This window comes from Protopterus annectens, chromosome 3.part0 (assembly GCF_019279795.1).
Source record: "Protopterus annectens isolate FY-2018-M chromosome 3.part0, PAN1.0, whole genome shotgun sequence".
Taxonomy (NCBI): Eukaryota; Metazoa; Chordata; order Ceratodontiformes; family Protopteridae; genus Protopterus; species Protopterus annectens.
The window spans coordinates 1,073,550,778-1,073,577,543 of NC_056731.1; positions in this window are offsets into that span (position 1 = coordinate 1,073,550,778).

Genomic DNA, 26,766 nt, shown 5'->3' on the forward strand with positions numbered 1-26,766 from the left:
TGTGTTGTTAACATGGTGATTATATTGGAAGTCTTCCGTGCCAAAGGGCATGATTATACATTTCTTGGTACTCAGTTTTAGTCCACAACTTTGGCACTAGCCATTTGTTTCGGATATGCCCTTTTGAAAGATGGAGTCTTTTGGTGAGTTTATGATGACACCAAGTTTATAGTAATCTGCAAACTTGGTCGGCCATAAACTGTTAACATTTGCTTTGACCTCCAAAACATAAATGACAAAGAGATGTGTCCCAATGACTGAATTTTGGAGTATAATATCAGGTAAAGCCTATTTAGTCAAGGAAGAGACATCCACCCTTTTTTCCTGTGTTCTGTTTGTGAGACTAATTGCTATTCAATAAGTTACATAGGGATTTACATATAGCTGGAAGTGTTTATCTACCTTACTGGAGTTATGGATATAGGTGAATGCCTTTGTGAGATCTAGATACATGGTGTGTACCGATCTGCAGTCACCCATTGCTTCAGTAACCTTCTTGAAGACGTCAGCAAGGTTAAGTAGGTAGGATGTGCCATTGGTGACCATGAACTGGCTAGAATCAAAAGTCTGTAGATTGCCTGTGTCTTTATTAATTAAGTTCATAAGGATCCTTCCCTTAGCTTACAGATGAGGCTGGTCAGGCTTATGAGTCTATAATTACCTAGGTCCATTGACACTCTTTCTTTGTTTAAGGGGATGACTGTTGCTGTCCTTCAGTCATCTGGCATAAAGCCTGTTTGCGCTGATATTGAATAATCTGTGGAGAGGGTCTGACAATTCATGCTTCAGTCTGAAAGCAGGCAGCTTAGTATGTCATTACCCCATAGAAGTGGTGTTCTTGGCTGTGTATAACACCTCAAAGACTTGTTCTTGGGGGATTTGAGGAGGTGTTGATGCAGATATGTGGGATAAGAATATAGCAGGGGAGAAAGACTTCCAAAATTTGAACTAAATTTGTTCACTATTAGAGTTGCAATGAACGTCTGTGGCTGAGTATGTTATAACCTTTATTGTTACCTCTATGCAGTGCTGGGCATTGTTTCTGAGACTTCTAACATAGTTAAAGAAGCCTTTGTGTTTATCCTTCACCTGAGCAGCAGTTTTTATCTCATATACTGCTTTGGTTGGTTTGATCAGGATCTAGAGTTCCTTTTTAAGTTTAGCAAGACCACTAGTTGCATCTTGAAAGTTTGATTTAATTTTGCATGCAATGAGTTTCCTTTTTGTTTTTCCTTCTTTAATTATAGAGCCTCCTTATATTAGGGTTCCATCATAGCAGTTTATTTTTAAATTTGGTATTCTATTTTATTTTTGAGAGGGGCATTTACATCTATAAAATAGGGCCATCAGAATGGAAGGGGCATTTGAACTTATCCTGGTCATCATTTAGTTTTAGTAGATTTGTCTTGGCAGAATCACTGAATACAAAGATATTGGAAGATACTCCCAGCTTTAGTCTTATTTTGAAGGTGAATGCTTTGTAGTCCAATTTAACCAGTGGGGAAGTTACAATTTGAGGGGAGCAAAGTCGTCTCATATTGGTGAGGGTCAAGTCTAGGATTTTATCACCCCTGGTTGGAGTGTGGACTAAGTGATCCAGAGACATTTTAACTGATGAAGACCAGAAAATCCTGGGTATATATGTTTGAGGATGCATTAGCCTCCTGCTTAATGGAGGTTTAATTGAAGTCTTCTAAGGGAATTTTTTTTGGCTTAACGCATAGTGACCCCATACTGGTTAGGTTTGAGTTATGGGCTGAGGGCGGCAAAGTGGCCTTATAGTTAGCTATGATATAATAAGAAGTTTTGTTAATAGTAAGTTAGATGTGGAAGAGATCCATGTCATTATCATATCTAAACAATATGGAGGTGAATTTTTGTTTAGAAATATGGAGAAACCACTGCCTTTATTGACTTCATCTAATGCGATTGACCTGAACATGTGGTAGGCATTGAATCCCTGCAATGCTGGAGTGATCTCTTTGGTCTCAAATCAGGTTTCTGTGGTATCAGTGTTTTCCAGGGTAAGGAGCATCTTGGTAAGGCTCCAAGAATTGAGCAGCAATACATGTATGTTGTCTGGATTCTGTTTTGTTATACTGTAAGCTTTAGAAGACTAGCATTGCCTAAAAAAATGCACTATGGGGATGAGCAAGCTTTTAGCTAATACAAGAAAGCATTGGTGAGATAGGTACAGGTAATCTCTGTCCTGTCTAACATCTGCTCCCAGCAGTGCCAGTGCTAGGTTATTTTGCACCCTGGGCAAAACTTATTAGTGTGCTCATTGTTTTACAAATAAGCTACTGTTTTTAAATTGCAATTATGACTTGATCTTGCGAGATTAAAAAAAAATAATAAAATACAGCAACAAAAAAGATGACACTGTTATTAATTAAGTATACTTTTTTTCACATAAACAATACTTAAGAGTTCAGAGCTTGTGGTCGATCTTACTTCTCTAAAATGCACATTACTCTTGCAAAGTAATACAGAACTGCAGTCATTCTATTTGCACATAGGCATTGCCCCCCATTCCAACTGATTACCCAGAAAATATGCTTTGAGCCTACAATGTTTAAAATAATGAAAATAAAAGGCCACTGTTACATTATTGTGTTTCTTTCATATCACATAGCCAAGAACTTACATGTGATCTTACTTCAGTTCACCAATACACACTGTACTCATTCATGAGTGCAGCTTGTTTCAACAACAAAACATTGACAAACAGTCCTATTTATCTTGACTACCTCTACAAAATGATATTAGGTTAGAAAAATACGTCATCCTTAAACAGCTCCCTAGAATACACTGCAGACCTAGTATCTCGTTTACTCCTGCCAGGATGTTAAATTAAAATATAATAATAATATAATAATAATAATAATAATAATAATAATAATAATAATAATAGTAAAGAAAGTCATCAACAGCCCAACATATAGACTACTAGTATCTGGTTGTAACCTAGTGAAAAGATTGAGTCTCCCCTTCTAAGTCTGTGTTAAAACCCAATTACACATCTAGGGGAGTGGGTGTCGCAAGCCCCAAGAAGCTCAGAGTCTAGATGCTCCATGATATATTTGTGTTTTATTTTGAAAGATAATTCACTCACTCATTCTGTTATGAGTCCAATCTGATGCCTAGAGTGACCCTATGGACAACCACCACTGTCGTCAGAATTTACAAGTCAAAGGTGTTCCATTATTTGGCTATTTCTCCCCAGTTACTACGAGCAGTATTCAAAACCATCAGTGTGCATACCTCTACAATGATTACATATATTGAAATAAAACAGTGCAAACACTGATAGCCACTTGGTAAACAAGCAATACAGTCTCACAATGAAAACAGACTTAGAATGAGCAATAAACTTCCATGGCCTTGAAACTCACATTCATTGAAATGACATTAAAACCCACATTCAAAGAAAATGCATCCAGCCAGTAGAGAATTAAGTTTACCTTTGGGCTGTTTTCAAACCATAGGCTCCCTTACACACAGTTTTAGTGACATACAAATATGTTCACCTTCCCCAATTAATTTTCTTGTATTGCATTATATTCCTTGTATAATATAGCACCACTTGTTAGCATGTTTTAAATTTGTAATTTTGAACATTATTGTAGAAAACAATGAAACAAAATGTATAACCCTATCAGAAAAATATGTATTAATGTGTGTAAGCTTAATGCTAATTAGAAACTAAATAAGTTAACACATTTTTCATTCTATTTTATATGCACAGTTTTATATACAGTTGAGTTTCATATGAGACTGAAAAGATGCTTTTTGAAACTGCAGTGTGCTTTCTGAAACTTGCAAGATGCCCTCTGACCTAGTAATTGCTAGCACAGCAATATTCATGTTTATGCCTTTTGGAAATGTACTTGAGAAGCAGGTGATTATCTGCTAGGTCCAGGGGCGGCCTATGCTATTGGACTGCCAGACTGCAGCCCCCTCAAAACAAAAAGAACTAAAAATAAAAATAAAAAATAGAAAAAAGTTTTTAAAAATTCGCAGACTTCACGCATGCGCAGTAGTCCAGACTACTGGTCTACTGTATGCGCATGCTCAAGGCAGTCCGGCAGTCCTGATAGGGAAACGCGAGTAGACGTCTGTGCACAGACTCGCTGGGATAATGCTTCGAGGCCAGACTGCAACACCAGCAGTCAGGAATTGCTTGCTGTCTCGTCGGGAAGGGGTTTGGACTTAATCTCATGAGTCGCGGGTCTTTGGAGTATTGCGCGAGAAGGGGTTTGGATCTACGTTGGTTAGTATGAAGAACGGACAGGTAAGTGTGTTTGAATGTATGGTGCTTACTGTTTTACTTATTTGAAGTTATGGGGTGTGTGCTTGCTGTTTTACATGTGTATGGTGCTTACTGTTTTACTGTGTGTGTGTGTGTAAATGCCCCAGATGCTCATGGTGGTGTAGTAGGGAATACCTCAGGCTTGAACCCTGTACCCTGTATGCAGGTGTTAAAGACTTGAGTTCCCTACCCACCACCATTTGTAAAAAAATTGCAGATTTTTGCCTCACATTTGATCTGATCTGTTCCTCATAATATCTGTGATTTGTAAATGTTGCAATGCTTGATATTTGATGGTGAAGTCGTAGCATTGTTGCCTCACAGCTGCAAGTTCTCAGGTTTGATTCTTGGCTGGGGTTCCTTCTTTGTGGGGTCTGTTATCTTCTCCCTGTGGTTGTGTGGGTTTGCTTTTATTTGATGGTGCACTGGTAGCATTGTTGCCTCACAGCTGCAGGTTCTCAGGTTTGATTCTTGGCTGGGGTTCCTTCTTTGTGGGGTCTGTTATCTTCTCCCTATGTTTGTGTTGGTTTGCTTTTATTTGATGTTGCACTGGTAGCATTGTTGCCTCACAGCTGCAGGTTCTCAGGTTTGATTCTTGGCTGGGGTTCCTTCTTTGTGGGGTCTGTTATCTTCTCCCTGTGTTTGTGTGGGTTTGCTTTTATTTGATGGTGCACTGGTAGCATTGTTGCCTTACAGCTGCAGGTTCTCAGGTTTGATTCTTGGCTGGGGTTCCTTCTTTGTGGGGTCTGTATCTTCTCCCTGTGTTTGTGTGGGTTTGCTTTTGTGTCCTCCCATGTTACAAAGGCATGTCTGCATTATTTCTTCCTGGGCCTCTGCTGAAAATTGTTTTTTTGTTCCAAGTCAGACTGTCCTGATTAACAAATGTTAAATAAAATTGACAGGCATTTGAATTTCAGACTTCATGTTTCTGAATGTTTAATTTCTTACATATTTGATGGTGCAGTGGCAGTATTGTTGCCTCAGAGTCACAGCTACAGGATTTGTGGTTTGATTCTTGGCTGGGGTGCCTTCTTTGTGGAGTCTGCATCTTATCTCTGTGTTTGTGTGGATTTGTTCTGGTGTCCTGCCATTTTACAAAGACGTGTCTACAGTATTTCTCCCTGGGCCTCTGCTGAAAATTGTTTTTGTTTCATCAGAAGTAAAATTGAATGGCATTTGAATTTCAGACTTCATAGTCTTCAGAAAATACATAGTAAAACAACTTTTTATTCTAGCAATAAATATATAGTAACACAACCTTTTATTATAGCAATTTTTTAAGTTTATAAGATGACTATTTGAAATTTTGTCCTTATTTTTGGGACTGTAATACTCTGTTAGTGGCTTTGTCCAGGTTTTTTGTGCTAAGGTTGACAGCTATGGCAAGAACTGAATTCACTGAATATGTTTGAGGGCTGTATTCCCTCATTACTGGGTTTGTCCAGGTGTTTTGTGCTAAGAGGTTGACAGCTATGGTGAGAACTGAATTCATTAAATGATAGCCATTTAAGTTTCAGTCTTCCTCTCGTTCACAAAACAGCTGATTTGGCGTAGTGGTATGTTGCTCTTGACTGACCTTGTCTGTAAAATGTACGGTGGTAACACAGCATTTTTCTTTCACAAAGCAGGTGATTTGGCATAGTGGTATGTTGTTCTGACTCTTTTTTGCACAGGGACTTTGGCAGTAAAATGTATGGTGGTAGCACAGCATTTTATTCTAGCAGCTTTCCAAGATTATACAAGCAATGTTTAATGTGTCCTTAGTTTTTGCCCTTTTGACCCACCCCAATAAATGTGGCTTTTTCCAGACTTCTTGTGCTGCAAAGTTGAGATGCAGTTGAGTATTGAGTAGATTTTACAAGGAGCTGAGAGCTGCAGGGGAAGAGAAGTTTAGTGCTAATAGCACAACAGGCTGTGTACTTGCTTTTGATGCAGAAGGTTGTTGGTTCTACTCCCATAAGGGGTGAATGCTGCCGTACTGAAAGTTAAGATACTAATTATGAGCCTGTTATCACTTTGCCATCCATTTCCTATTGCAATATTACTAGCTTATTTTTAATGTAATTTAGGCAATTTATTCCTTAGGGGCATCAGACACTTTATTGTTCGATGAAATATAAAGGTGACTGCTAGCAGCAACCTTTTCATTACAGATTTATTTAACGTGGAATTATTTAGATGACTTTTTTACTACTTCAGAGATTGTGCATATTTACTCATAATGGTTGACTGTAGAATTGTGCATATTTACTGATAATAGTGGACTGTAGAAGTTTGAGTAGACTTTTATGATGGAAATGTTCTGAATTGGGCAGTTTTGTTTCATTGTTTACTGGAAAAATGTTCAAAGCAATAGGAAGGTGTATCAAAGAGCAAATGTATGTTTCATATGCAAGGGGCCTATGATTTGAAAACAGCCCAGAATTATTTTTTATCTGCCACAGGTAAAATGTATTTTCTTTGAATGTGGGTTTTAATGTTGTTTCAATGAATGTGAGCTTCAAGGGCAGAGAAATTTTAATGCCAAGTTTGTTTAGCAGATGTCTTAGTGTTTGTGCTGTAAAATGCAAAATAAAACTTTCAAATGAAGTTCAAATCATCATAGAAGTAAATCAGTATGCACATTAGTGTTTATGGTAAATGGAGTGAAATAGCAAAGTAATGAATCATTGGAATGGCTGCAGGGGGAGGCTCCATTCGACCATGGTTTTGTGAGGGGGAAGGGCAAACTTAGACAGCCCCAGCTGAACTATATCTCCCAACTGTCCAGATTTTCAAAGAATAAATGGGTTTTTTGCTTCTTATTTTTGGTTTGTTCCTCATAAAACTTGTGGTTTTCTGGCAAATCATTTAGGAATTAAGTCACTAAATAATGACACACTAGTTTCAGACAGCATAACCTACAGAAAAATGCATGCTAAAGTAAGACCTGTTCTATCAACTGTCCCAGTTTATACAAGAGCAATTTTTAGTACTGTTTATATGTTCCCCCAATATATTTGGCCTTGTCCAGATTTATTACATTAACAGGTTGAGAGGTACATGCAAATTGCTTTATAGAATTAGGCATAGCCAAACCTCACAACTGTCCCTGAATTTGGCTCAAAATGTCGCTCTTCCCCTAATAATCCCTCTGCAAAATAGCAGTTTTGGAAGAAAACATGGAGGGTTTACAATTAAGAAATAACTGTAATAATTAGAGTTATAGATTACTTTTATTTCAGAAATGCATGAAAACTCTTTTATGTTGTCAGCTACTCAAGTTAGCAGTACTAATATTAAAGTGTCCCTTCTTTGACAGGTTCCCAGCTGTATTATGTGGCTATTTTATATTGTTGCATCACATTTTTGGTCCATTTTTCATAACATTGTGTTTCTTTGGCAAATTAGTAGTAAATCATTAAAGACTGAAGTTAGAAAATAATGACAGGCATTTGAGTTTCAGATTTCATATCCTTCAGAAAATTCATACTAATGCAAGACCTACTATTCTATTATCTTTCTAAGTTTATAAGAACAATATTTAAAAATTGTCCTTATTTTTGAGCCTTTGTCCCACTTCTATGTATGGCTTTGCCCAGATTTCTTGCCCTGAGGGTCAGAGGTATGACAAATGTGTTAGTGCCAATCACCGTCAGCCAGAGACATTTCAAATTGTGACATACTTGTTGCACCCCACTCTCCCATGTAGTGCCTCTAGTTGTGTCCAAGCAAAGCAAGGAGCAGTTATGCAGTGTAAATGTGCAGCGTATCCCCCCATACAAGGTAGACACAAGTACTACAGTGGCTTTTCATCTGTTCTTGATTTTGCAGAATGGTCTGGTTTCTGTCATATTTTTGTACTGTTGATTTATGCTTATTACTCAAAGTGCCTGTTGCTCTGTGTTTTAAGTAGCAATGCTTTAATGACCATCAAGTAAGCTTGTCTGAGATCATAACGTGCAAGTAAGCTTTAATAAGCATACTGTTAAAGAATTGCCAACATTGAAGCCTTTCTGTTGTTGCCATGCAGAGAATACTTAACTAGATAATGTATAAACATTGGATATTGAAATGCATATGACAGTATTTGTAGTAAAGGACAGGATTACATTATTTTAAGAAGCTCATTACACTTGTTGGAGACTTCTAGTGATCTCTGAGGGCTTTACCAGTAAACTAAACAGAACGCCATTCATGTGTGGTCCATAACCTGTACAGTAATAATTTAAGCAATGTATCTTGAGCTTGTTTCTTGTTTGCTTTTCATTTTTACTTTGATCGTGTTTTCCCCATGAAACAAGTAGATAGTTGTCAGGCAGCAGGTCTGTTTTGGATAATAAACATTTTTACAAGTGGGGGCATCACAGAGATTGCTACTTTCAGCATGCTACTGGGTGCTTTAATAAAGCTGAATATAAATTATAATTAGAACTGCAGTGCAAGGAGAAGTAGTTTGAGTTGAGTGCTGCTTGTTTTTCTTATACTTGATTTTGACTGGCATTCCCGTAATGTATTTAAAAAGTAATTTACTTTTTCATGCCTCACAACATTTTTGTTTCCATCTAGATATTAAGTAAGCTGTCATGCAGCCAATGCATTTAAATATTTTTATTATTTTACACTTCATTTGTTTTGATTGGACTCTCATAATGAGGGTTTGGCACCCATAGCAGCATATTTAATTAAAGTTAGTTTTTGTGGTTTTGAGCATAGCTCCTCCCCTTTCTAGTTGGCTGCACCTCTTCCTATTGACCCCACCCATTCAGCTATCCCCTGCAGCCCCCCTTTGATTTGAAGTCACCAGCCGCCACTGGCTAGGTCAGGAAGAAATGAATGAACAATGCTATATTCTGTAATGTAATGATTTTAAACAATCAGCTCTGTTCGAAGTATGAGAACATGCACAGCTGCAGAAGTTAGAGATAACATAGACAAAAGGACTATTAGAGAAATGAACTGCAATCTATACTTGCTTTGTGCTCAAATTAGCCATAGTACCTTGAATGGTAACATTGCATATATCTAACCGGTGGTAGCCAAGGCCGCGTTGTTTTTCTTAGGAAGTTTCTCACAAAAATTGATAGTACCAGCAGAATATTGTAAAACCAATCACTACCAAATGATGATGACAAAACTTGTGATTCACTACGTCAGCTTGGTAGGCAATGTCTTATTAGAAACTGTATAAAAATACCTGCATTTCCTGATTCTAGTTAGACAAACTCTGTATTAGCATGTTTTTGACTCCTTGCTGTAAGATTAAAGTGCCTTAACCTGAACCTACCGTGTTTTGATAATTTTTAAAGTATATTTTTCCTTTGACAGTTTGGTCCTTCGAGCCGGAAAGTATCTCTCACTCTAGGCTCAGGTCAGAATTGGGCCCTGTGGCATGTACCCATACGGAGAAGTGGCCACATCGGCTCTTCTGTTTTGAAAGACCTCTGACTGAATTGTCGTTCGAAAGAGGCCAGCCACTGTTTCTGATCTGGGATTGGAGGACGAGTCAACGTTCCGGTGGATCAACACACGGAGGGTCAGGTAAGAAGGAATTTACCTTATTTCTGTTTTAGATCAGGGACTTGTTACAGTATTGTTTTGTCAGGGAGATTTGCATGTGCAGATCAGGGACAAAAAGATTGCTGTCTTGTCATAGATCAGGGAAACAGAATAGATAGGCAGTTATTCTAGATAAACTGTGAAAAGGTGTAAAATCGTGGTACCATGTGATAAAAAGGGTTACGTAACAGTTTCTAACTTAGCTAAGGCAACATAGGAAATCAGTGCACGAAAAGTTCACGAGTCCCGCCCTTAACCGAAGACGTGAAATATATGCAATTACAGCGTGCCGATAATGTTAAATATTATACAAAATGGGTTGATAAATATAAATTTGACGGTAATTTAGATAAACTTTCACTTATTAAACTTGGTAGACAACTTAAAACAGACGCGAAAGGTCAGCTAAAAAAGCAACGACAATTAGGAGTCCCTCAGGCACACAGGTGGCTTGAGGAAGCAAACCACAGGGAACAAAAGATTAAAAATTCAAAAGCAATGTTCTTAGATAAAGAAGACAATAGCTTGGTAATAGCAACAGCCCCTCCTCCACCCTCTCCGCTTCCCTTACCAGAATATGAAGCGAGTGGACAAGCTGATCCACCTCCGCTATACCCAACTGTTCCTGCAAAACCAAAACCGTTTGTCAGAGATCCTAACGAGACCAGGTATCGAACACGCAACTTGAGAGGGGATATTGAATTATATGAAATGAATAAAAATTCACAAGTTATGAGTGAAGAGGAGATATGTCCACTCATAGAAGTACCAAATCCGCAGGCAGGACAGGATCCAACTCTTCTAGTATATAGACAGTGGACACCGGAAGACATCCGGAAAGCCACAGAGGGAATTCCCCATCCAAAAGTTAATTTTAGAAAATTCTTAGAAGACTTACAGGGCATGAGATTAAGTTACCATTTGAATGGAGAGGAAGTAGAAAAAGTAGTTAGACAAACCGTAGGTCCAGATTGGCACATGATCAGTGGCAACTGGAATCCCCATGACGCAGAGCTTAGACCACTCCCACATAGTAACGCAGAACTGGACAACAGAGTGAAAGGTCTGACAGACCAAATCTCTGAGAAATGGAAGCCTAGGGCTGATTGGACATGCATTAATCAGTGAATACAACAAGAAGGTGAAACTGTTGATAGATATTATGCCAGATTATTAGAATGTTTTAATAACCATTGTGGAATGCAGGTACCTGAAGATCAAACACATGATTCCCCATATGAGCAACAGTTAAAGAATGCATTTTTAAAAGGCAGTATTGCACCCATTAGCAGCTTTATTACAAAGCACATGGTAGATCATCGTACGAGTAGATTACAGTCATTACTTGAATATGCAAGACATGCCAAAAGGCATTTTAATAGCAAAATGAAAAAGAAAACTCAAGTATTTGCAGTAGAAGATGGATCAGAAGTCTTTGTAGTACAAACTGGGAAGAAGGGTAAGAAAAATACCCAGGGAAACAAACAATCTGATAAACGATCAAAAGACTTTGAAGAGAGAAAGAAAAGGGGTGAATGTTTCAAATGCAGGAAAAAGGGACATTTAGCAAGGGATTGCAGTCAAAATAAAAAGGTAACCACAGAAGACAAGGAGGGTGAGGAATGACTATATGATAGTCAAGAATCACTGGAAAGGAATAAACAAGAAAAGACAAATGCAAATGTGATAGAAAGGGTAGAGGATGTGACAGAAGAAATAGAGGATGTACATGAATTCATAGATAATGAAGAAAATGAAATTTTGGACTTAGCATTATTGAGCCTAGAGCTCTGCTTAGCAGACACAAAATCGGAAATTACACTTCTGGTAGAGGGGAGGGAAGTCAAATTCCTGTGTGACTCAGGGGCTTCACGGACCCTGATACATCCTTCCAAACTACCAGAAAATTCAGAATCACTTGACTACATATTAGTGAAAGCAGCTAATGGACAACTGTATCGGGAGCCACTCTCCCACAACATAGCGATAACTGACCCAGTTTCAGGGATGACCCAGAAAATCAAAATTGTTGTTTCTGCAAAATGCCCAGTGAATCTCTTGGGCAGAGACCTAATGCAGATATTTGGCATAGCCGTAGTTCCAACTATGCAGGGTATGGAAGCACAGCGACAAATGGATACTTTTGTAGTGCGACCAGAGGGTGAAACATTTTATTGGTACAGCCAGGACTTAGTTACGACTGGTCCAGGGGCAGTAACCGAAGAACTGATGAACGTAGCCATCAGTAAATCCCCCTCCCTTGACATTGATAAACAGCATTTGTTGCATTGCACTCTATATAACTGTAACAGACCAGGACCTGATAAAGAATATGAGCAAGAACTGTTTAGAAACGATGCTAACAGATTAGTATTACGAAATTTGTACTGGGACACAGAAGGGAACAGTGTAGTAAGCTGTTCATTGCCCCAGGAGTTTCTAGCACTTTACAAATCTAATTGATTACCACATGTGAGTTTAACTAAAGATAGAAATTTGAAGTGGGCAGACCTAGGAGAAAAAGTCACAAGGTGGGAAAAGCAGACAGAGTTAGAACTCTCTGAACAAGAAGCACAAAAGCAGAAATTAAATTGGATAACACAGACACACCCAGCTGTGCACTCACAGACAAGTGAGGATAGCTCAGTAGAACTCTTACTAGAGGAAGAGGAAAAAGCCTTACGAGACATACCAGAGACTCTCTGGTCAACAGGGAAATCAGATGTAGGACTTATTCGTACAGCAGGACCAGTTATTATCACGCCAAAATCAGCATTTAGACCTCAAAAGAGACAGTATCCCTTGAGAAAAGATGCAGAAATAGGAATCAAACCTATATCAGCAGTCTAACTTAAGGAAGGAGTCTTAATAGAATCTCCTGATTCACCATGTATTACACCCTTATTTCCTGTTAGGAAAGCGAACGGAGAATGGCATATGGTCCAAGATTTACAAGCTGTAAATGACGCAGTTATACCTAGGGCACCCACAGTGCCAGATCCACACACTTTATTGAATGATTTGAAACCTCAACAAAAGTATTTTTCTGTGGTAGATATTAGCAATGCATTTTTCTCAATACCGATACACCCTGACAGCCAACATTGGTTTGCATTTACATTTCAGGGGAAACGGTATACATATACAAGACTACCACAGGGATATTGTGAAAGTCCAACAATATTCGCACAAGAAATGTCAAGTAACCTGGCGGGATTACACCCACCAAAAGGCAGTCAGATTTTACTTTATGTAGACGACATTCTGCTGGCAACCCCCACCCAGCAAGAATGCAGAGAGGATACCATAGCATTATTACAATTTTTAGCCACTCAAGGACACAAGGTAAACAAAAACAAACTGCAACTTTGGAAAAAAACAGGTCAAATACCTGGGATATGTAATATCCAAAGAAGGCAGAATATTAGATGAAGATATAAAAACAGCAATATTACAAGCACCTAAACCAACTACCAAGAAGAAAATGATGTCCTTCCTGGGTATTACTAACTTTTGTTGGAGTTGGATTCCAAACTATGCTTTGGAATCTGCTCCGCTGACTAACCTGATATTCAAAAAGCCGATGGCAGCACAAGATTTATTATGGTGGACACCAGAAGCAGAATCAGCTTTCTGCAAACTAAAACAACTGATAGCTTCTTTCTTAATTTTAGGATTACCAAACTATCATAAGCAATTTTTCCAAACTGTACACTGTAAGCAAGGTTATATGACATCAGTGTTAACACAACAGCATGGGGGCAAACAACGCCCCATAACTTACTATTCATCACAGCTAGACCCAGTGGCGCGATACTTGCCCCACTGTGTACAAGCAGTAGTCGCAGCTGCAATGGCAGTACAGGCTTCAGCCTCAGTAGTATTGTTCCACCTTCTCACATTGAGAGTGCCTAATGTAGTCACGATTATTTTACTGCAAGAAAAAGTAGCATATCTTTCTCCTTCTAGACATCTCTCCTGCATGACTATACTTTTGAGCCAACCTCATATGACAATTGAACGATGAACGACTTTGAATCCGTCAACCTTGCTCCCAACCCCTGCAGATGGCAAACCACACTGCTGCCTGCAGGAGATTGAGCAAAAGACACTACCTAGAAAAGATCTCACAGATGTTCCCTTGGATGATGCCGAGGTGACATACTATGTGGACGGCTCGTGCAGGAGGGGTCATACAGGACAGAATCTAGTGGGGTATGCAGTAGTTTCTGATATCGAGATTTTAGAAGCAAAGTCTTTACCACACAACTTATCTGCATAAGCAGCAGAATTGATTGCTTTGACAAGGACATGTACCTTGGCAAAAGGTATGAGAGTGAACATTTTTACTGACAGTCAGTATGCTTTTTCTACTGTACATGTTTTTGCGCAGCAGTGGAAAAATAGAGGAATGATAACATCTACTGGTAAACCAATTAACCATGCACAATTTATTTTAGACTTGTTAGACTCTATTCAGTTACCTCAGAAAGTAGCTATTTGCAAATGTGTAGCTCATACCAAGCAACAGGATAGAATTTCAAAAGGTAATGCGAGGGCTGATACAGCTGCAAAACAAGCAGCTTCAGCTTCAGAAGTATTTCTTTTGAGTGAGGAATTACAACCATCTGAGATTTTAGAGTTAAAAATGTTAAAAACAATGCAGACACTTACTACAAATGTAGAAAAACAGAAGTGGATAAAACGAGGAGCAATCCTTGAGAAGAGACTGTACATCTCCAAAGAAAAGAAACCAATTTTACCATCTAACTTGTTTAGATATGCAGCTTTGTTGAGCCACGGGCAGTGCCATGTCTCAACAGGGGGGATGGTACAGTTAGTGAATCGAGTGTTTACGATGTATGGATTTACAAACTACACAAAAAAATTTTGTGCAGCATGTCATGTTTGTAACAAGCATCATGCACAAGGGGCATTGAAACCTAAGCAAGGGAGTTTCCCTATACCACCTTATCCGTTCCATACTATCTGTATGGATTTTATAGAGCTGAACAAATGCGAAAATAAGAAGTACTGCCTTGTCATTATAGATATGTTTTCCAAATAGGTGGAAGCTTTTCCAACTAAAAATCCAGATGCAGCTACTGTTGCAAAAGTCCTTATTAAAGAAATTATTCCTAGATTTGGCATACCAGAAAAGATTTATAGTGACAATGGCACACACTTTGTAAATCAAAGTATACAACAACTTAGCCATTATTTTGGGATTTCTCTGAAAAATCATTGTGCATACCACCCCCAATCTGCAGGATTAGTAGAGAGGCATAATGGGGTTTTGAAAAACAAGCTTAGAAAATTGATCAGTGAGACACAAAAGAACTGGGTGCACTGTTTACCTCTGGCACTGTTGAGCATGAGAACTGTTCCAAATGCAAAAGGGTTAACTCCTTTTGAAGTTCTGTTTGGGAGGGCATATTATACACCTCAATGGAAACCTCTCATGCCTGCAGAGCAGGAGGCTGACAGTTCACTTGCAGGGTATATGAGGCGATTTTTGTATAACAAACTTTTGCAGTTAAATTCTGTTTCAGATAAAGAGCAAACCAGACCATCGGAAGCAGCAGTAGCCCCAGGCGCATGGGTCTGGGTGAAGGTGGTGAAGAGAAAAAACTGGAGTTCTCCGAAGTGGGAACCAGGTACTACTGTCGACACCCACTGCAGTCAAGATCACAGAGCGAGCATCCTGGATTCATTTGATACACTGTAAACTGGTTAAGAACTTTGAACTGGACAAAAACCTTGTTACTGTTGTACAACGAGAACAAAATGACCAGGTATAGAGCAAGCAGAGATGCAGAACAACCTCAGAAAACTTGCATAATTATTCTGATAGCTATACTGATTACATTGATCTTTTTGTTGTGGCCTTTCCTTTTCCCAGCCACAAAAGTTGAACTGATTAAACGTGATGAGCCGACCATAGACTGGCACCCGAACTTTAATACTTATCAGGCAATTACACGTGTGTATGCTGAGACTTTTAATGTTTCGAATTGCTGGATTTGCACAGCCATACCAACAGCATACAAGGGGTTATTAATGACTGCAGTCCCCCTAGGGGTCAATGAGACCTAGGAAAATTTGGTTTATGACACCTTATCTATCAAAGCATATGATAAAGTAGCACTGTATTTGCCTGTGACACAAAAGGAAATTGTATGTTTTTATAAGAATGATACAATTCAAGTGGGTTGGAGCAGGTGCAATGTGACTGTACATTACAAATGTTATACCAAAGCAAACAAAATAAGTACAGTTTGTAATTCGAATTATGACTCATTTTTTGAGTCCATGCATAAGACTGTCGATCAAGTGCAAAGTAATCCTGTACTTTTTAAACAACTATCTGTAATAGATAGGAAAATGTTTCATGCAGGGCAGCCATTTCGTAGCAAAGCAACTACTAAGGTAGAGGATTGTTATTTTGTGTGTGGTAAGAAAGCATATAGATGGTTACCTGAGAATTGGTCCGGCAGTTGTTTTTTGGGGTACCTGGTCCCGGCCATACGACACACTGCAGTTTTGCCTCAGGGAAATATTCGAAATACCCGAGATGTAGCCAAGAAAGCTGTCAGGAAGCCTGAAAATCCAGTGGGACAGATTGAGGTGGGCTGGAAAGACCATCATACTGTGGGTACCAAGCTGACGCACATGGAGTTGAGTGATGCTGTCATATCATGGGCAGGCATATTTCCTGCATATGGCACAGTGAAATCGATTTGAGAGCTGCAAAAACTGTCTAAACTTCTCGAAGTAATGAATAATGCAACTTTTTCTGCTCTTGAATTGATAACTGATGAACTGAATGCTATGAGAACTGTAGTGCTCCAGAACCGTATGGCTCTTGACTTCACCCTAGCAGCGAGAGGTGGTACGTGCGCTTTAATCAGAGTGCTGTGCGTATATACCTGATCATCAACATGAGATAAACGACCACCTTGAGGTGATACAGCAAGCGTCGGCCATGACCAAACCAGGCACAAACCCTCTGATGGACTTTTTCCAGAATTTGTTTGGGGGGTGGGGTTCCATCCTAATGAACATCCTGATTGCCATTTGTGTGAGATTACTCCTATTAGGAGCATGTATTTGTTGTGGTATTCCCTGCATGAAAAAGTTAATCAAAGAATTTATAGATATATCAGTTTCTGAGACTTTGTATCAAAGTACTGAAATTGAAGAATTGTTAGAATGTGAAACACTTTCATAAGTTTAAACTGAATGACTTTCTTAACTGCAAATCCTGAATGGAAGAGGTTAGGAGAAGAAGCAAACTGTTTATTCTTTTGAAAATAGAATTAAAAAGTATTAACGGGGGGAAATGTCAGAAAAATATGTATTAATGTGTGTATGCTTAATGCTAATTAGAAACTAAATAAGTTAACACGTTTTTCATTCTATTTTATATGCACAGTTTTATATACAGTTGAGTTTCATATGAGACTGAAAAGATGCTTTTTGAAACTGCAGTGTGATTTCTGAAACTTGCAAGATGCCCTCTGACCTAGTAATTGCTAGCACAGCAATATTCATGTTTATGCCTTTTGGAAATGTACTTGAAAAGCAGGTGATTATCTGCTAGGTCAGGAAGAAATGAATGAACAACGCTATATTCTGTAATGTAATGATTTTAAACAATCAGCTCTGTTTGAAGTATGAGAACATGCACAGCTGCAGAAGTTAGAGATAACATAGACAAAAGGACTGTTAGAGAAATGAACTGCAATCTATACTTGCTTTGTGCTCGAATTAGCCATAGTACCTTGAATGGTAACATTGCATATATCTAACCGGTGGTAGCCAAGGCCACGTTGTTTTTCTTAGGAAGTTTCTCACAAAAATTGATAGTACCAGCAGAATATTGTAAAAACAATCACTACCAAATGATGATGACAAAACTTGTGATTCACTACGTCAGCTTGGTAGGCAATGTCTTATTAGAAAATGTATAAAAATACCTGCATTTCCTGATTCTAGTTAGACAAACTCTGTATTAGCACGTTTTTGTCTCCTTGCTGCAAGATTAAAGTGCCTTAACCTGAACCTACCGTGTTTTGATCATTTTTAAAGTATATTTTTCCTTTGACAAACCCAATAATGAAAATCGAACCATTTCAGAAAATTTCAACCACAAAAGGCCACTTATCCTTCTGTCATTACAATCGACCAGTATCAGTCAATAAGCACAATCTCTGCATCAGTAAAAATCATTTGAATAATTCCACATTAAAGACACCTCTATCTAGTGAAGAGGTTGCTACTAACAAAATACTTTACATTTCAGTGTTTTATCTACAAATTCAGTGTCTGCTGCCCTTGAAGAATTAATTGCCTATGTTACATTAAAAAAAATGTGGTAAGCTGGTAATATTGCAATAGAGATTGAATGACAAGTTAACAAGAAGTTGATAGTTACTAGGCATCTTATACAAAGAAAGACACACTCAAGAGTGCAGAACCTCTATCCCCCCTTAAAATACTTCAAATAATCAGCAATCAAAAGGGCACTCCAATATCAGCACTCCATATATATGGTGTGAGACTAGAATCCACAGCCTTCTCCACCAATGGCAATTATGCTGCTAACACGGTTTTCAAATTTTACAGCACAAGCAGTGACTGCCATTTGCTAAACAAAACCATTAGTTGCACATCAAAAACAGAGTTAGCATGAGCAACAGCAAACTACTCTTTCCTTGAAATTCAATCCAACTCAGATCCATGAAAATGTACTGAAACTCAAACTCACAATTCCAACAGCAGTCTGGTAGTTGGCGTAGAGGATTCAGGCTCACAGTTCCATCAGCATTGTGGTAGTTAGTGTAGAGGTTTCAGGCTCACAGTTCCGCATGTTCTATTCTGAGGAATATGCCAAAAATATTATGCAAAAATCTGGACAGTTGGGAGGTATGTTACACATACACCCATCTTCTCCATGCTCTCTCTCTCTCTCTCACACACACACACACACACACACACACACACACACACACACACACACACACACACACACACACACACACACACACACACACACACACACACACACACACACACACATCTACCATACCTCTCAACCTCTAAGACCAAGAAATCTGGACAAAGCCATAAATAATGGGGGGATAAAGGCCCAAAAATAGGGACCATTTTTAAATATCACTCTTACATACTTTGAAATCTAAGGCTTTGCATTAGCATGAATTGTCTGAAGGGTATGATGTCAGAAACTCAATTGTCTGTCATTATTTTCTAACTTCAATCACACACACACACACACACACACACACACACACACACACACACACACACACACACACACACACACAAGCAGTACCTTTTCTCACTCACTCACTCACTCACTCACTCACTCACTCACTCACTCACTCACTCACTCACTCACTCCCCCTACCTTTTTTCTCATTTGTTCACCCCTACCTTTTCTCTCACTCACTCACTCAGTCATTCTCTCTCACTCTCACTCTCACACACACACACACCTACCATATCTCTCGACTTCTTAGAGCAAGAAATCTGGAAAAAGCCATAAATAATGGGAGAGACCAAGGCCCAAAAATAGGGACAATTTTTAAATATTGCTCCTACAAACCTAAAACAGACACACACACTTACATCAGCATGAGATGGCTAGTTTAAATCCTGCAGCTGAGCGCAGAATGAGGTTTACATCCTTGTTTGGCATATATGCATGCACATGCATGGTCCTCCTTAAAGGAGAACACACCGGCCGTGATTTTAATGAGTACTTTTTTGCACCCCCTTATGATCTGCGCCCTGGGTGAATACCTAATTTGCCTTAATGGTGGTGCCAGCCCTGGCTCCAAGGCTGATATATATTTTACTTCCTTAGAATGACACCAGAAGCTTGCTTAGCCAATTGTTGAAGTCAATAATATTTTGTTCATATCGTAGCACCATTCTCAGTTATTGTAAAATGCTGCTTAAGGACAGATTCATACCTACCTCAGAAATATATTCTGAGAGCTCCATAATTTCTCCATTAATATAGTCCAGCAGGTCTCAAGTCACTTACATCCACATGCATTACGACTGCACCATGTGTACTTGTGGTGAATGAGCATGAGTGCATGTGTGAATGCTTCACTAGACTTTAATGTCTGTTATTTCCCTGCTTTAAGGGTGTTCGGATACTTTCTCAGTAAGAATTCAGGGTTAATCATTTAAAACATCTACTTCTTACCTTTTACTATACCTTTAGTTCTTCCCTTGTGATCTCCACACTTCATCCTTTTTACTCTCACTGCCTTGTTCTGTTTTAAAAGTATCAGCATGTTGTTTTGATTCGCCTTCTTCTGCATCTTACCCAGGTTTTTCATACAGCCCTTTGAAACTACATATATTTGTCATACTTTTGTTTATTTATTTTTCCTGTATACCACTTATCTAGCAACTTACTGATATCACCATTCTATTATCTTTTAATCTTTAGGGTTCTACCTCCCTACAAACTAATGACCCAAAGTGTAGGCTTTCTAATATGTTCTCTTAATGTTTTCTTTGTTTTAATTATCAAATTCAATTTTCTGCTAAAATATAATACATTCATAGTCCCTCTTGGGCATGCTAATCTGACTAATCCATAAATTATCTGTATCAAATCCATCGGATTTGAACAATTTGTCCTTTGTCATATGCAGCAGAGACCTGTCATCAAATTGCATTTATTCTCCTTCACACAGACTCTTCAGCTTTTACTGCCATTGACCTCAGCATGAAAAGCAAGTATTAAATGGTATCATGTAATCAGTGCAACATTAGTCTTCTACATCTCCAAGTAGCTAACCATCCTCCCTAATCAGAAAGAAACAATAATTCATGTTTTCTCTAATTTGTCTTCTAGTTCTATAAGAAGCATGTGGTAAGCCTCATTAGCCTATCTTATTTTATGCATTTTTAGTTTGCAGAATTTTTTCACAATTGTTTCTGCTGGGAAAGTATCAAAATGAATTTGTGGGGCCAGATTCCGTGACAGTGGTTTAGAGAGAGAGAGAGATAAAAGCAACTGCTACCTCGCTTTTGCTAAACCAAACTCTAAAATCCATCTAACACCCAGGATGGCATCATCCCAGGGAATGCAATATTTGATCAATTCCATAACTTGCAGCTCTGAAATATTGAAACAAACGTGCTCCTGTTTGCCCTGACAAGATAAAGAAATTCACTAACATTCTGCTTTAATGAATCTTATTATACAGGCTGACTGTGGTGCCTAAATTGCCTAAGGACTCAGAGAGGCCACACAGGGTGGCCAAAGATCTAAGGTACAGCAGCTCCACCTGTCTGTTGGGCCTGTTGGTGGAGTGGCATAGCCATGAGGCCATACTACACAAGACCTCCACTTATATGTAGAACTGCTCAATGTAGGTTTGACAGCCAGTACTGTCATCATGTAGAAAGAGGAATGGGGTGCAAGTCACTTCCCAATAATGGAATTTAACCTGTTTAAAAAAAGTCTGAGACATTATCCAAAGAATGTGGAGAAATGCCATTCATACTGTTAGCCACAAGCATACCCCATACTGCTACAAACCTGAATAAAAGTTCACCTGCATATGGAACTAGGTACTAAAGACAGTCCAATATCCCATCAAGAAGCTTACAGCACCTAATTCCACATAAATGTGGCACTTCCATCTCATTGAGAAGCCCACTTATTCCAATTGGCTTTACTACTGATTCAGTCTCAGACATTGGTGAGCCCTATCAATGTACAATGTAAATGCTTTTGCTGAGATGGCCGATTCCCCTTTTGGAATTGAGCATAGGGTATCATCCTCTCCACTAGCATATGTTAGATGGGGACAGCAGAGATTTCTACTCCATGTCCATTTATTTTGGTACTCAGCCCATTCTGATTGGCAACTTTGCTGTATGCATTTCTATTTACTATAGAATATAGAGAAATATTACACCTGCAAACCCATTTCTTTCCTGTTTTTCTGTGCTTATCACAATTTATTTATTGTACCATGACTCACATGCCCAGCCTTTGTTTTTTCTTATCGTCTATTATAGTTTTGTATTAATTATTATTTCCTTGGTTTGTGCTAGGTTATCATCACTGTCCAATATATTTCCTTCCACTATATTTGACATTGTTGGCTGTTTTATTTATTTTATTCATCCCTCTGCTTCTTGTGTGGTACAGTTTTCAGATTTAAAACATCATTATCATCATTATCATCAAACCCACTTTTTTCATTTTCTAAATCAGGTTGGGGTGTCAAGTCAGCTGTCCCATCTATCTCTGTCAATTCAATGTCCCTATCCTACCTTCTTTGACAGCCATACCTGACTGTTGCAGGTCTTCTGACACATAGTTGATCCATATCTTGGTGGATGACCTTGTTTCCACTTGCCTTCTTCTTGTCTGTCCCAAATCTTCTTCAACAGATTATGTGCTCCTTTTATGCACATGTTCCTGAACTACAGTAATCTGTTCTCTTTTACCTTCTTTGCAATTTGAGCTACATTGCCCTCTGCTCTGAAGTCCTCATTTCTTCATCTATCCCATAGTGTGCATCCTACCACCCATCTCAGGCACTTCATCTTCATCACCTTTAGCTTCCTCAGCTGCTCTATCTTTACTGCCCATGTTTCTGTAACATACAGTATTACTGGTTTCACCACTGGTTTGTACACCTTACTTTTCAGCGACTTTGGAATTCTTCTGATGAAGTCCTAATCATAGGGACGAAAACGCGATAGTGTTATATATGAAAAGCGTTAATGTGTTTGTCAGTCTGTTTCTAGATTAAAGAAAGTGAAGTACGCTCTGTGCCTTTTTGACTCTTCAGCATCTCTTTTGTGGATTACTGATTTTGAACGAGATCGCTACACAATTTATTTATTTAGTTGGAATTCTTCTGTCATACACCACTTCTAACACTGTGCCAGTTGGCTACAGTCCCTCAGATCCCAGCTTTAACATCCTTATTTAGGTTTCCCTTGTCCTCTACTACCACTGCAAGATACTTGAAGCTCTTAACCTGTTCCACTATTTTCCCTTCTAGCTCAGTTCTCAGCTTCTTCTGATTTCCCATTTTACTGACAGTACAAGTGCCTTATCTGTATTCAGTTTCATTCCATGTGCCTTCAGTTTTGCATTCCATTCCCCTATCCTTTGCTGAAGTTATTGCTCAGAGTCTGCCTGCAATGCCACACTGTCTGCATACATCAGCTTTGTTGACCTGCCCCCCTCCAACCTGTTTGCTGATGTAGTCCACCACGAGTGTGAAAAGTACTGGGCTTAAAGCTGAACCCTGATGCACACCCAGTCCAACTTGGAACCCCTCTGTGAGACTAAACACTGTTCTTACTTGAGTCATTGAGTCTTTGTATATAACCTGCACTAATTCTGCCAATGTTTCTAGGAAACATCCAAAGTTCTGCCCAAATTACCTTTCCTGGGACCTTGTTATATGATTTCTCTTTGTCTAGAAGTGCCCATATGGATTCTTTCCTCATCTTTAGCTTCTTCTCAACTATCTATCTGTCTCAGTGCAAACATCAGGTCAATTGTGCTGCATTCTGATCTGAATAATAACTGCTCACCTCCCATCTTACTTTTTACTGCTCTGTGTATTCATTTATCAATCACCATCTACAGAACTTTCATGAAATGTGACAGGAGTTTAATTCTTCTGTTCTGTCCACAGTTGTGGATTTTCCTCTTTGTTCTTGTACATTAGCATGGGTATGTTTGTTCTCTAGTCATCTGGGTTATGTTTGTTTCTCTCCATAATGCTATGAGTACCCTTAGGAGCCATTTATTCTCCATCTTACTCATCATCTTTATCATATATGTGTGACCTCATCTGAGCCTGCTGCTTTCCCTGACTTCATTTTCCTTTGTGCTATTCTTACTTCTTCTAGGGCGGGTACCTTCTCTTCTTTCATTGTAGGCTGTATCTGGGGTCGTACAACTTCTGTGGGATTTTCGTCATTCAGAAACTGCTGAAAGTACTCCTGTTATCTACTTTTGATTTCCTGTAGGCTGGTGAGCAGTTTGTTGCTGGCATCCCATACAAAGCATTTTTTGTGTCATTGCCTTGAAATCTGATAGAATTTCTTTGTGCAATCTACTGGGTCACTTTTCAGAAGCTGGTAGAGTTCCTCTGATGCCCTGTTCTCTGCCATTGCAACTCCTCTATTAGCTTCTTTGTTTGCCATCCAGTACTGGGACATCCTTTTATCTCTCACTATTTCTTTTTTCTTTTCATTGCTTCCTGGACTTTTGCATTCCATTATCAGCTTTATGTACCTTACTTCCATACGCGCTTCAGCCACATACCTGTTCTGCCCACTGACCCTGATTTTGCCAACCAATGGTTTATGTTGTGGGCTAAATGTTTCATTGGGGATGATTTTGCAATCTCTGATTCTACTCCAGTGTCCCTTCCTTACGAGGAAGAAGTCTACCTGAGTTGCATGTTGACCTCTCTTGTATGTAATCTTGTGACTGTCTCTCTTGCTGAGCCATATGCCGACAGCCATCAAGCCATTTTCCAGACAGAGGTCTAGAATGGCCTCTCCTACTTTATTCCTGCTGCCCCACAAATGTGGACCAATGCAGTTGTCATATCATGTTAATCCTGTCCCATTATGCGAATTCAGATCACCCATTCATGTTATCCTACTTTATCTAGTAGGTTCTGCAACCAAGTGTCTTTTCTGCACTGCCCTTCCATCTTGTCTCCTGGATGCATAAGAAGTCCACCCTCCTCTTTATCATGTCCTGGTCAGTGAACTTACATAGTTCATATTTGGCAGGTTGATTGGCTGGTCTTTAGGATGGGCATAAACTGGCCAACAGGGGCATGTACACCCCTCTCACCATGAGCAATAGGTCAGAGTAGGCTAGGTCAGCAAGCCTTTATCACCATCAAATACCCACATCCAAGTTTCAAACTTATATATATATATATATATATATATATATATATATATAATATATATATATATATATAATACATATAACATTAAATATAGGTATGTATATATGTATGTGTATATATATATATATATATATATATATATATATATATATATATATATATATATATATATTTATTTGTATGATGCACTTCAAATACTCTCTTTTGTTCCAATGTCAAGGATATTATCATCTCTGTGTGTGAAGATATATTCCAGTACATTAGCAATTTAAGTGAACAAAACTGGTTTGTAGAGTTTTTGTTAGTTATAATCCAGATTAGTCAACATGTCCATAGAGCCATGTTTTCCACTACTGAGTAGCTAGCTTGACACAATGTGCAGTCTATGATCCATATTCCACTATCTTAAGGATACTGCACATCAGAGCAGATGCCCATAGTAGTTTGTCTATACAGTTCTTCCCCCAATAGGGCACTGTCTAGAGTCTTAGCTATTGCTCACAGCTGCATTCTTGGGGTAGTTTGAGATGGAAACACCCAGCATGTTTTTGGGAGGTGGACGGAATCCCATAGTGACCAAAGGAGAACATGCAAATGCTCTGCAGACATTGGCTGAAGGTACCTTGACCATTATGCCAAATGCTCTCCAGATTTAAAGCATATTTCTGATAAAGAAAAATAATCGTGTTTTAAAAGTAAAACAAGTTTCAAAACTAAAGTAAAAAAAAATAATACATTTTCTTTTCTTTTTGGAATGGGGCAAAAATACCTGTACCCCCTACATTCCCTGTTAATTAAATATACCAACTCATAGATCACACTGCAGTGAGGAAAAAGGTAAATTTGCTTTTCTGCACTATAAGGCAATTTCCATTCAAAATGTTTCAAAACCTATCGATCATATTGTCACAGCCGTATGATATTTGAAGTTTTGAAACTTCAGTGATCTGATAGGGACCCATATACATATTTTGCATTAAAATAGTCTCTTTTGTTCATTTAACTTCTGAAGGAAATGATCATCTCTGCATACACTTTAAAACAATGTAGTGTAGGAAGATGCATTCTGTTACATTAGCAATTTAAGGGGACAACACTGCTTTGTAGGGTTTCTGTTTACTATAAAGCAAATTAGCAGCAAATGAAACAATGACGCACATCACATATAGTAAATGTTTGTTAACAAACAGTGAAGCTGCACCCTGAAAATAAATCTTACAAAATATGAATTTAGAACACCAATTATTACACATCAGATGTCCTGTTCGAGTCTCAGCTAGAGCGTCTTCAGTGTGGAGACATGCGTGAATGGCCGTGCCTTCGTTGAAGGTTGTGCATCAGGGCCTGCAACTCAGCATGTAAAAATCTACTGCCAATCATTAGCGGACCGGAGTTCCACTGTGGTGACCCCTAACCGGGAAAAGCCAAAAGACACAACAACAACAACAACAACATTATATTCTTCTGTAAAAGGACCGGGACTAAATTATGTGGTGTTGCAGTTTTGGAAAGAAGTAGTAACTTCCCTTTCTTTTTCTGAAAGAAAACTAAGGAGCAGTGCCACTCATATTATTATTTTCCGTACATTTTTTTTTCTGCCTCCCTAAGACATGTCCACATCACTCTTGCTATACAATTACGCTTCTTTGACTTGTTTGCGTACTTACTTTAATTTGTGTTCTTTTCTTGTTTTGGGGCTAATATTGTCATGACTACATCTTCTTCATTCTGATTTACTTCTCATTGTTATATATCTATGTATAGAAAATTGCCCATATTTAAAGGCTAAGCTATTTCTGATAAATGAAAATAAATGTTTTTTTCAATTACTTTTTTCCAAATTTCTGATCTTTTTAATGGTTAGTTTTCATCACTATTCATAATGCTATCATTTTTGAAGATGCATTAAAGCAAAACATGACAATGATTCTGTTTTTCTATAGCATTTGCAATTGTTTT